Genomic DNA, 12053 nt, shown 5'->3' with positions numbered 1-12053 from the left:
GTTGCAATTTTAGCAAGTGTTTTGTAGCTGGGTTTGGAACCACAATCAGAGTCATCTTCACTGGATGTTTGATAGTGAGTGGTGCATGTGTTTACCTTGGCACCGTGTGCCATGAAGCAGTAGGTGGGAGCGGAGTAGTCCATGTCATTTGCATCGGCGTCGGTGATGAAGTCATTGTCTTCAGTGTTGAAGATGGACTTGGCAACGTATGCTGTAGCCAGACTTGCAACGCCAGAATCGGACTCCTCCTTAGACTCCACCTCCGCCTCCTCAGAAGCGAACTCCTCCTCTAAATCCATTTCCTTGCCAACAAACGCATGAGGCTTGCCAGATGAGCTCTTCTTGTGTGATGAAGACTTTGAGGAAGACTTGGAAGAAGACTTTGAGTATTTCTTCTTCTTGTTGTCATCAGAATCATACTCCTTGCTCTTCTTCTTCTTGTTGTTCTCATTGTCCCACTGCGGACACTCAGAGATGTAGTGGCCAGGTTTCTTGCACTTGTGGCATGTTCTCTTCTTGTAGTCATGAGCAGAAGCTTCATCATTCCTTGAGCTTGATCGTGAAGACTTTCTGAAGCCTTTCTTCTTGGTGAATTTTTGGAACTTCTTCACAAGCATAGCAAGCTCCTTTCCAATGTCTTCAGGATCACCAGAACTGCTGTCAGATTCTTCTTCAGACGAGGAGACAGCCTTTTCCTTCAAGGCACGAGTTCGCCCATAGTTGGGACCGTAGATGTCTCTTTTCTCAGAAAGCTGAAACTCATGTGTGTTGAGCCTTTCAAGTATGTCAGACGGATCGAGTGTCTTGAAGTCAGGACGTTCTTGAATCATTAGGGCTAGGGTGTCAAACGAGCTATCAAGTGATCTCAGGAGTGTCTTGACGACTTCATGCTTGGTGATCTCAGTAGCGCTGAGGGCTTGAAGCTCATTTGTGATGTCAGTGAGTCAATCAAACGTGAGCTGAACATTCTCATTGTCGTTTCTCTTGAAGCAGTTGAAGAGGTTGTGAAGGACACTGATTCTTTGATCTCTCTGGGTTGAGACGCCTTCGTTGACCTTGGAGAGCCAGTCCCAGACTAGCTTAGATGTTTCTAGAGCACTCACACGGCCATACTGTCCTTTGGTCAGATGACCACAGATGATGTTCTTGGCCGTGGAGTCCAGTTGAACGAACTTCTTGACATCAACAGCGGTGACACCTTCACCAGCCTTGGGGACGCCATTCTTGACGACATACCAGAGGTCGACATCAATGGCTTCAACATGCATGCGCATCTTATTCTTCCAGTAGGGATATTCAGTTCCATCGAAGACTGGGCACGCAGCGAAGACTTTGATTATCCCTGCAGTTGACATACCTAAAACTCTAGGTGGTTAAACCGAATCACACAGAACAAGGGAGTAACTTGCTCTAATACCAATTGAAAGTGCTAGTGATCGACTAGAGGGGGGGTGAATAGGCGATTTTTACGAAAGTCTTCAAAACATGGAAGTTTCGAAGACAAACGATAGAAATAAACCTATTACCATGCAGCGGAAGGTAGACTACACTAGACACGCCATAGTGAAGTATTCAATGAAGTGAAGGCACAATGGCTAATAGCAACTAGGAAGTATGGATCAGGTTGGAAGATAGTATGAAGCCAATCAGAACAAGCAGTCACTCAATGAAGACAAAAGATAATGCAAACAGGCAATGACTTCACAAGGACCAACTGTAAATAAAGAGATGGGAAGGATAGAACCAGTGGCTCGTTGAAGACAATGATTTGTTGGACCAGTTCCAGTTCCTGTGACAACCGTACGTCTGGTTAGAGAGACTGAGATTCAACTCAGAAGACCGTGTCTTCACCTTATTCCCCTTGAGCTAAGGACACTCAGTCCTCGCCCAATCACTCTGGTAAGTCTTCAAGGTAGGCTCCTAAACCTTCACAGACTTCGTTCACCGGCAATCCACAATGACTCTTGGATGCTCAAAACGCGACGCCTAACTGGCTGGATGATACACAGTCCTCAAGTGTAACGAGTCTTTAGATCACACAGATAGGAAGACTTCAGTGATGCCTAACACTCTTTGGCTCTGGGTGTTTAGGGCTTTGTCCTCGCAAGGAATTCTCTCTCAAAGGCTTCGAGGTGGGTTGCTCTCAAACGACAAAAGCCGTACACTAACTCTGAGCAGCCAACCATTTATGGTTGTAGGGGTGGGCTATTTATAGCCACTAGGCAACCCAACCTGATTTGTCCGAAATGACCCTGGGTCACTAAGGAACTGACACGTGTTCCAACGGTCAGATTTCAAACACACATGGCAACTTTACTTGGGCTACAAGCAAAGCTGACTTATCCAGCTCTGGATAAGTTTTGCTCTCATTGTCTTCGCTCGAAGACATAGGATTTTGGTTAAGCATCACTTCAGTCATTCTGACTGGTTCTTTTGGACCCCACTTAATAGTGCGGTGGTTCCTATGACTCAACAAAGAAGAAAAAGAATGACGAAACAACTAAGTCTTCGCGCTCCATAGTCTTCACGCGATGTCTTCTCTTGTCATAGTCTTCAATATGAATGTCTTCACATACCACCTTTGACTTCAATGTCTTCATACATTTTTAGGGGTCATCTCTGGTAGGAAAACTGAATCAATGAGGGACTTCTACCTGTGTTATCCTGCAGTTCTCACAAACACATTAGTCCCTCAATAAGGTTTGTCGTCAATACTCCAAAACTAACTAGGGGTGGCACTAGATGCACTTACATTACTACTGAACCTCGTAGGTCAACCAGAGTGAGATCCGCACCAGAGTGGTACGATAATCCTGTTCTGGAGGTCATGTTAATTGACCATGACGAACCTACGAACTATGAGGAAGCAATGATGAGCCCAGATTCCGTGAAATGGCCTGAGGCCATGAAATCTAAGATGGGATCCATGTATCTATACTACTATTAAAAAAGCAAACATAAACACCCCTAAAGCCACACAACAAACTGTACCCAGGATAACCAGGACCTTTTGATCAAATCAACTTAAACACATCCTACTATTCTTGTTGTATCAATAGTTTGTCGACTAAATCAACGTCTCAGATCAAATGTTATGCCGAGCAGACGCCTGGTCTCTGTTCTGCCAACTGCCGTAGCGCTCCGCGTCTCCTGAATCCCGCGGCCCGCTCGCAACACCCCGATTTACGGATCTGTTCCACCTGAATCGTGCCTCCTGATCCTTCTTTCTTTAGGCCCCAGCTCCAGAAGGATCAATCCACAACAACCATGATCATGCATCCGGAGCTTCCCTGTCCGCTCCACCATCGGACTCCGCGGATCCACGGCTAACGGGCCGATGGAGGCGAAGGATGGATCCACAACAACCATGGCGGTGCATCCACAGCGTCCGCGGCGACTCTACCTCCGGCTCCGTGGATCCACGGCTAGCGGCCCGACGGAGGAGCGATGGGCATCAATACGGTCTGCTGCTCTGCCATGTGGTCCCTCCATGTATCCCCCTGGACCTCAGTGGCCAGACGCTTCTTCCACTCCGGCTCAGGTAAGCCCCCTCCACTATACTTTTCTCATGCGCGCCCGCTCCTGCAATGAATCATATGCTAGCCATGTCGGGTTCTAGGGTTTCCGTCTCTCCATAGGATTCAATTTTCAGGCGTGTTTCCTTGGTGTTCTAGGACGATTAAGATTTCTTGAGGATAACCTCCCTCATGGTCCAAAAGCTCTCTTGTCCACGTCTCACATGGCTACATGGGAAAATCAAGTGGGGATCAGATTTAGTTGTCTTGATGGGGAATCACCCCAACATGAACTAGGTAATCAATCTTTCTCATGGTTTTCGATGCAACAAAGGAGGTGTGGTGCCATCAGTTTGAAGCGGACCATGCAGTTACAAAATTGTCGTCGTCAGGAAGGTTGCTGAGTGGATGAACTCACGGGCACCTTTTTGGTTTGTCTCTCACTGGACCAGCAGCCATGTCTAAGGTTTGCCGAAGCACTAATTATGTGATTAGTCTTAATTATCGATATGGCATTAGGGGTTTCTCATGTACGGCCGGATATGGATCAACGAAGATTGGCTGAGGATGGTCATGCCGATAGGCGACAACAACTGACGAGTAATTGCTCCCTGATCCCTCCATCTCAGAGTCGCAAATAGCCTCTATGTCACCACTCACCAAATGCGGTTGCATCATCTAGGTTTGGTCTATGTACATAGTGACCAGCCTGAGAGTTTGATTACCAATCTGCATGTGTTTTTTGTTACGGGCAATGCAACTCTTGAATTTATTAATTTTTGCATGGTACATGGCTCTTTGGCAGGTGCCTTCATATGTAGTGGCTCTGTACTCCATGAAAGAGCAGGTAGAGTATTTAGATACTACTACTAAATATTATAGGATGTACAATGCAAATCCATCCCAAATCCATCCAGTGGTAGGTTCTGAGGGATGCCCGGAACATCTACATGTTCAGCATCATGAGCGTATTTGAACTTGACCACCAATGAGAACAGATGTCCTACATCGAGATGGAGCGCATAATGCTCGATCAGTTGGATCATTCAGGTAGAATCATGCTCTTCATGTTCAGTACACCTGCTTCCTCTGTTAACGTTTCTGTTTGCTCTAATTATATAAGGTCAGTCGTTGTTGTTTCAGCAATCAAACTTCCAAATGTCATCTCTCTACTTTGGCAATGAAAACATATTTTTCAATTATTTCATGGCTTGATTTATCTTGTTGTTGACTAGATGTAAAGTATTACCCGCCAACTCATTGATTCTTTGTGTTTTGAGATCACATTCATGCGACTCCATCAACCATATAATTTTGAACTTGATGGATCCTTAATTCCTGAGCTTTGAAGTTGATGGATCGTTCGTTCCTCTGTTGGACAGTACATGAATTGGACGGACAAGTGAACAAAGTTGATGCATAGGTATATGAAGTCTGGTGCTATTATAGGATATGAGCTGAGTAATATATGTATAAATCCATTGGCTGAAACTTCAATTATTCCCGCGCTCCTGCTTGCAACGGTACCGTTATAATCGCCATAGAAAATGATATTATTACAATTAACAGTTAATTAACTATCTTTTGTTAACTCATCACTGAGACTTGTAAATGTTTGATCTTAAGATGCCACACTACCACATGGAAGAAAATAATTATGCAAATCCTAATTATGTCTGTATAAGGTTGGGCTTTACTACATGGAAAGAAGAAATATTATATGAACTTCCAAAGTTACTTCAATTTTTCTGAAAGTCTGATGCATCTCAAACTCTGTTGCTTTGCAGCAGGATGATGAAGAGGAAAAGGGCAAGGGGGAGGAACTCAAGGAAACAAAGAGGGGTGGAATAAGGAATAAACAGTGATGGGAAGGGAGGTGACAACCTCCAAGCCAAAGGCAAGGTAGGGCCTCGCATTGAATTTGCAACTACAGTAAATAAGTGGACTTCCTTTTCAGGTTTAGCTTGACTGAAACCAGTAAATATATTTTACTGAAGAGATAACAATGTTTAGTTTCAGGTCGTGTCTTCCTTTGTTTCACGGTTGTTTAAACTTTGTGGTGTCGTTGCTTTTGTCAGCCTTCATTAGGTTGATGTACTATTCTCTTAATATATTATACACGTTGTTCTCCTGCATGTTCTCGGAAAAGGAGGAAATGAGTCTTTGCTACATTCGAGCATTGCATTTTGAGTAAAGTTTCAGCCATTAGTAGAAATTCTGTGATCTTATATGCAAACAATCTCTTAGTTATTAGTAATCTTATGGGATATCTTGACATTTCTTAGCAATTTTGATGTTTCACATGGCAGCAAGTATCATTATATTGCTTCAGAAGACTAAGCGTGGGAGACTGTGGTTTCAAATCGTATAATCGTGGTTTCGAAGTTGTTGACAAAATGTAATACATATGTATATATCTTATAAAGGTTACTAACATACTTACTTTGGTATGATTTTTTTCTTCGTTAACATATAGGCCAAGATGTTCTAAATATGCCGCATCGGGAACATCTAAAAAGGGATTAACCACCTGAACACTCGGTTACCTGGTTTTATTTTAAATGAAGTTATGTGTGAGGGAGAGAGAGCAATAAGTTTGTGCATGAACTAACGGTAATGTTGTTGATAATATTTTGGTTCTCTGAAGTGCAAGCAAGGTAGGAGGAGAGCAGGGCATATTATTCGGGGGCGGTGTCTCGATGTGAGTAGCAAACTGCCGCACTTAGAGCATCTCCAACAGGCGCCGGTCGCGCCGCGCGAAAAAAACAGATATGCCGCGCACGCATAGTCTGGTTTGGCGCGGCGCGCAGCGCTAGCTCCAGCAGACGCGCTAAAATGCAGCGCGCGCGCCGCTCCAGCAGCGCGCCAAAATGCAGCGCGCGCGACTTGCACAAACAACATATGCATTCAAAAACAGAAGCAAAGAGATCAAAACAAACAAAAATAAATAGTTCAATTTCGTTTATTACAACTCAAACAAACAGTTTTTATCGTTCAATACAACAAATAGTGCAATTCAACACAAAAATAGTTCAACAATACAATAACGAACGCACAAATCATGATGCTCTTTGTCGTCCATTCCATGCCCACCACTCCTCAATGAGATCCTTCTGAAGATCATTATGCGCCGCGGGACATCGAATGGCATGATAGGAGGCAACAAAACGGGCCACCCTTTCAGCCCTCCGTCGCACTCGCACGGGATGTCCCAAGAGCTCATATTGAGAGTAGTCTACATCTTGGCCACACCCATTCTCGATGATCATGTTCTGCATGATCACACAAGCGTGCATTATGTACCAAAGCATCTTCTGATCCCAAAATCTAGCCGGTCCTCTCACAATAGCAAATTGGGCTTGCAAAATCCCAAAAGCTCTCTCCACATCTTTTCTAGCCGCCGCCTGAGCATTATGAAAATCAAGATTTTTCTTACCTTCTGGCTCTTTCAACGGCTTGACAAAGGTTTGCCACTTTGGATAGATGCCATCCGCTAGATAATAGCCATACTTGTATGTACGACCATTTGCTACAAACTGCACCGGTGGCAACTCCCCATTTGCAATCTTACTCATTAGTGGTGACCGGTTGACAACATTGATGTCATTCAAAGATCCAGGCATTCCAAAGAATGCATGCCAAATCCAAGTCTCTTGATCGGCCACCGCTTCAAGGATTATAGTGGAACCCTTTTTTTGGCCGTGGAATTGCCCATGCCATGCCTTTGGACAATTCTTCCAAGTACAATGCATGCAATCTATTGAGCCAAGCATGCCAGGAAAACCGCGAGCTTTGTTCATTGCTAAAAGCCTTGCTACGTCTTCAGCGTTGGGAGATCTCAAATACTCCTCGCCAAACACTTGCACAATTCCGACTGCGAAGCGCTTGATACACATGATGGCTTGGCTCTCACCCATAGCCAAGTGATCATCAACTAGATCAGTCGGTATACCATATGCCAACATACGCAAAGCGGCTGTCACCTTCTGAAAGGTGCTATGCCCGAGCTCTCCGGCGGCATTCCTCCTTTGCTGAAAAAACGGTCATGGCTCGCTAGTTTCTCTACAATGCGCCTGAATAACTCGGTGCTCATCCTAAACCGGCGACGAAAATATGACTCGGGGTATGTGGGATTCTCCGCAAAATAATGCCTGATCAATCTGTTGTGGGCATCGATCCTATCCCTCCAAAAATTTTGACGACCCATAACCGAACCACCGTGCTTCGGTTTTTTATTAATATGCATAGCTAGGATCATTGCAAGATCCTCCTCCTCTTCCATATCAAATTCTTCTTCGAAAGAATCATACGACAAACTCATCTACAATGTTGAATACTATGCTATAAATACAAAACTACAATCAACATGGACGAAATTCATGGCTTTTGAGCAATACATACCTTCTAGGCGTTTTGTCGAACACCTTGCGGGCGCCAAGTGGCAGCGAGCGCGCGGGCGCTGTTCGTCGGAGGACTAGCACGCGTGCGGGGCGGCGGGACTATAGGGGGGCGGAGAAAGCGCGCGCGGGGCGGGGATAGGTCGGGGAAGCGCCGGAACGGTCGCCGGGTGGCGTGGTCGGCGGCGGCCCGGCTAGAGGGGGGGTGGGAGGTGCAAGCGAGCGCGCGAGAGTCCAGCGCGCGGGAGCGGGCGCAACAAATAAGCGGCGCGCGATTGCGTTTCGGCCCGCGCGCTGGACTACATATGCCGCGCGCGCGGTTTTCGCGCGCCCGCTGGAGCAACTATTCCGGTTGCTCACGCGCTAAAAGGGGGGATTTTGCGGCGCGGCGCTAGTTTGGCGCGCCTGTTGGAGATGCTCTTAGTGCATCTACACCCCACTCTGTGCCCTTTGTCTAGACCCAGGGGAGAAGAAAAAAGCCACCCAATCTGTCCGCAAACCCAGTCCACCCAAGACCATCTTATTTCTTTCTTTATTCTCTCTCCATCCCAACCAATATTATGCATGTGATTGACAATTTGGGGGACATGGCTGCGTGGATGAACAAATGAGGTTTAAAGTAGACACATACAGACATTGTTCGGATGTGTCAGCGGACATATATATAAGGGTGGGTCATATTTGCTCAGTCCAATTGTAGATGCTTGTATCCCCTTAGCAGAAGAGATCGAATATAACTTCTTAACAATACATGCGTTGCATACGAACATTGTTTGGATGTGTCAGTGAACATATAGGGGGTGGGTCATATTTGCCCATTTCAATCGTAGATGCTTGTATCCCCTTAGTAGAAGAGATCGAACATAACTTCTTAATGATGCGTGCGTTGCACGTGCACGCTTACTATGAGAACAAAGTGTGGACTTTGGTTGACTTGCTCGATGATCGGCAAGCCATACAAAATAAATGGATCTTCAAGAGGAAGACGGACGCTGATAGTAGTGCTACTATCTACAAAGCTAGACTTGTCGAAAAAGGTTTTGACAAAGTTTAAGGTGTTGACTACAATGAGATTTTCTCACTCGTAGCGATGCTTAAGTCTGTCCGAATCAAGTTAGCAAATTGCCACATTTTATGAAATCTGGCTAATGGATGTCAAAACTACATTCCTTAATGGATTTCTTAAGAAGAGTTGTATATGATGCAACCAGAAGGTTTTGTCGATCCTAAAGGTGCTAACAAAATGTGCAAGCTCCAGCGATCCATCTATGGACTGGTGCAAGCATCTCAAAGTTGGAATATACGCTTTGATGACTTGATCAAAGCATATAGTTTTATACAGACTTGTGGTGAAGCCTGTATTTACAAGAAAGTGAGTGGGAGCACTACAACATTTCTGATAAATATATGTGAATGACATATTGTTGATCGGAAATAATGTAGAATTTTCTGGAAAGCATAAAGGAGTATTTGAAAGGAGTTTTTTCAAATAAAGACCTCGGTGAAGCTACTTACATATTGAGCATCAAGATCTATAGAGATAGATCAAGATGCTTGATAAGTTTTTTCAATGAGTACATACCTTGACAAGATTTTGAAGTAGTTCAAAATGGAACAGTCAAAGAAAGAGTTCTTACTTGTGTTACAAGGTGTGAAATTGAGTAAGACTCAAAGCCCGACCACGGCAGAAGATAGAAAGAGAATGAAAGTTATTCCCTATGCCTCAGCCATAGTTTCTATATAGTATGCCATGCTATGTACCAGATCTATTGTATGACCTACACTGTGTTTAGCAAGGGAGTACAATAGTGATCTAGGAGTAGATCACTAGACAACGGTCAAAATTATCCTTAGTGGAATAAGGATATGTTTCTCGATTATGGAGGTGACAAAAGGTTTGTCGTAAAGGGTTACGTCGATGCAAATTTTGACACTGATCCAGATGACTCTAAGTCTCAATCTGGATACATTTTGAAAGTGGGAGTAATTAGCTAGAGTAGCTCCATGCAGAGCATTGTTGACATAGAAATTTGCAAAATACATACGGCTCTGAATATGGCAGGCCCATTGACTAAATTTCTCTCACAAGCAAAACTTGATCACTCTTTGGGTCTTAATCACATAGCGATGTGAACTAGATTATTGACTCCAGTAAACCCTTTGTGTGTCAGTCACATGGAGATGTGAACTAATCACATAAAGATGTGAACTATTGGTGTTAAATCACATGACGATGTGAACTAGATTATTGACTCTAGTGAAAGTGGGAGACGAAGGAAATATGCCCTAGAGGCAATAATAAAGTTATTATTTATATTTCCTTATATCATGATAAATGTTTATTATTCATGCTAGAATTGTATTAACCGGAAACTTAGTACATGTGTGAATATATAGACAAACTAACTGTCACTAGTATGCCTTGATACGTCTCCAACGTATCTATAATTTTTGATTGCTCCATGCTATATTATCTACTGTTTTGGACATTATTGGGCTTTATTTTCCACTTTTATATTATTTTTGGGACTAACCTATTAACCGGAGGCCCAGCCCAGAATTGCTGTTTTTTGCCTGTTTTAGGGTTTTGAAGAAAAGGAATATCAAACGGAGTCCAAATGGAATGAAACCTTCGGGAACGTGATTTTCTCAACGAACAAGACCCGGGAGACTTGGACCGTACGTCAAGACACAAAAGAGGAGGCCACGAGGTAGGGGGTACGCCTGCCCCCCGGCGCACCCTCCACCCTCGTGGGCCCCCTATTGCTCCACCGACGTACTCCTTCCTCCTATATATACCTACGTACCCCCAAACGATCAGATACGGAGCCAAAAACCTAATTCCACCTCCGCAACTTTCTGTATCCACGAGATCCCATCTTGGGGCCTATTCCGAAGCTCCGCCGGAGGGGCCATCGATCACGGAGGGCTTCTTCATCAACACCATAGCTCATCCGATGAAGTGTGAGTAGTTTACTTCAGACCTACGGGTCCATAGTTAGTAGCTAGATGGCTTCTTCTCTCTTTTTGGATCTCAATAAAATGTTCCCCCTCTCTTGTGGAGATCAATTCGATGTAATCTTCTTTTTGCAGTGTGTTTGTTGAGACCGATGAATTATGGGTTTATGATCAAGTCTATCTATGAACAATATTTGAATCTTCTCTGAATTCTTTTATGTATGATTGGTTATCTTTGCAAGTCTCTTCGAATTATCAGTTTGGTTTGGCCTACTAGATTGATCTTTCTTGCAATGGGAGAAGTGCTTAGCTTTGGGTGCAATCTTGCGGTGTCCTTTCCCAGTGACAGTAGGGGCAGCAAGGCATGTATTGTATTATTGCCATCGAGGATAACAAGATGGGGTTTTCATCATATTGCATGAGTTTATCCCTCTACATCATGTCATCTTGCTTAAGGCGTTACTCTGTTTTTAACTTAATACTCTAGATGCATGCTGGATAGCGGTCGATGAGTGGAGTAATAGTAGTAGATGCAGTCAGGAGTCGGTCTACTTGTCTCGCACGTGATGCCTATATACATGATCATACCTAGATATTCTCATAACTATGCTCAATTCTGTCAATTGCTCAACAGTAATTTGTTCACCCACCGTAGAATACTTATGCTCTCGAGAGAAGCCACTAGTGAAACCTATGGCCTCCGGATCTATCTTTATCATATTAATCTCCTACTACTTAGTTATTTCCTTTGCTTTTTACTTTGCCTTTATTTTACTTTGCATCTTTATCACAAAAATACCAAAAATATTATCTTATCATATCTATCAGATCTCACTCTTGTAAGTGGCCGTGTAGGGATTGACAACCCCTATTAGCGTTGGTTGCGAGGATTTATTTGTTTTGTGTAGGTATGAGGGACTCGCGCGTAGCCTCCTACTGGATTGATATCTTGGTTCTCAAAAACTGAGGGGAATACTTATGCTACTTTGTTGCATCATCCCTTCCTCTTCGGGGAAAACCAACGCAGTGCTCAAGAGGTAGCAAGAAGGATTTCTGGCGCCGTTGCCGGGGAGGTCTACGCAAAAGTCAACATACCAAGTACCCATCACATACCCTTATCTCCCGCATTAATTATTTGCCATTTGCCTCTCGTTTTCCTCTCCCCCACTTCACCCTTGCCGTT

At 44.1% G+C, this 12053-nt stretch overlaps 1 long non-coding RNA gene across 1 annotated transcript; it reads left to right on the top strand.

The window, feature by feature from the left end:
• The first annotated feature begins 3073 nt into the window (after window positions 1-3073).
• On the top strand, window positions 3074-6155 carry LOC123086405 (uncharacterized). The gene is made up of 2 exons (XR_006440812.1): window positions 3074-5417; window positions 5825-6155. It is a non-coding gene; the product is annotated as an uncharacterized lncRNA (long non-coding RNA).
• The last annotated feature ends 5898 nt before the right edge of the window (window positions 6156-12053 follow it).

The sequence above is a fragment of the Triticum aestivum genome, chromosome 4A, assembly GCF_018294505.1.
Source record: "Triticum aestivum cultivar Chinese Spring chromosome 4A, IWGSC CS RefSeq v2.1, whole genome shotgun sequence".
In the NCBI taxonomy this organism is placed as follows: domain Eukaryota; kingdom Viridiplantae; phylum Streptophyta; class Magnoliopsida; order Poales; family Poaceae; genus Triticum; species Triticum aestivum.
This window is presented reverse-complemented; position numbering and strand designations above follow the sequence as displayed.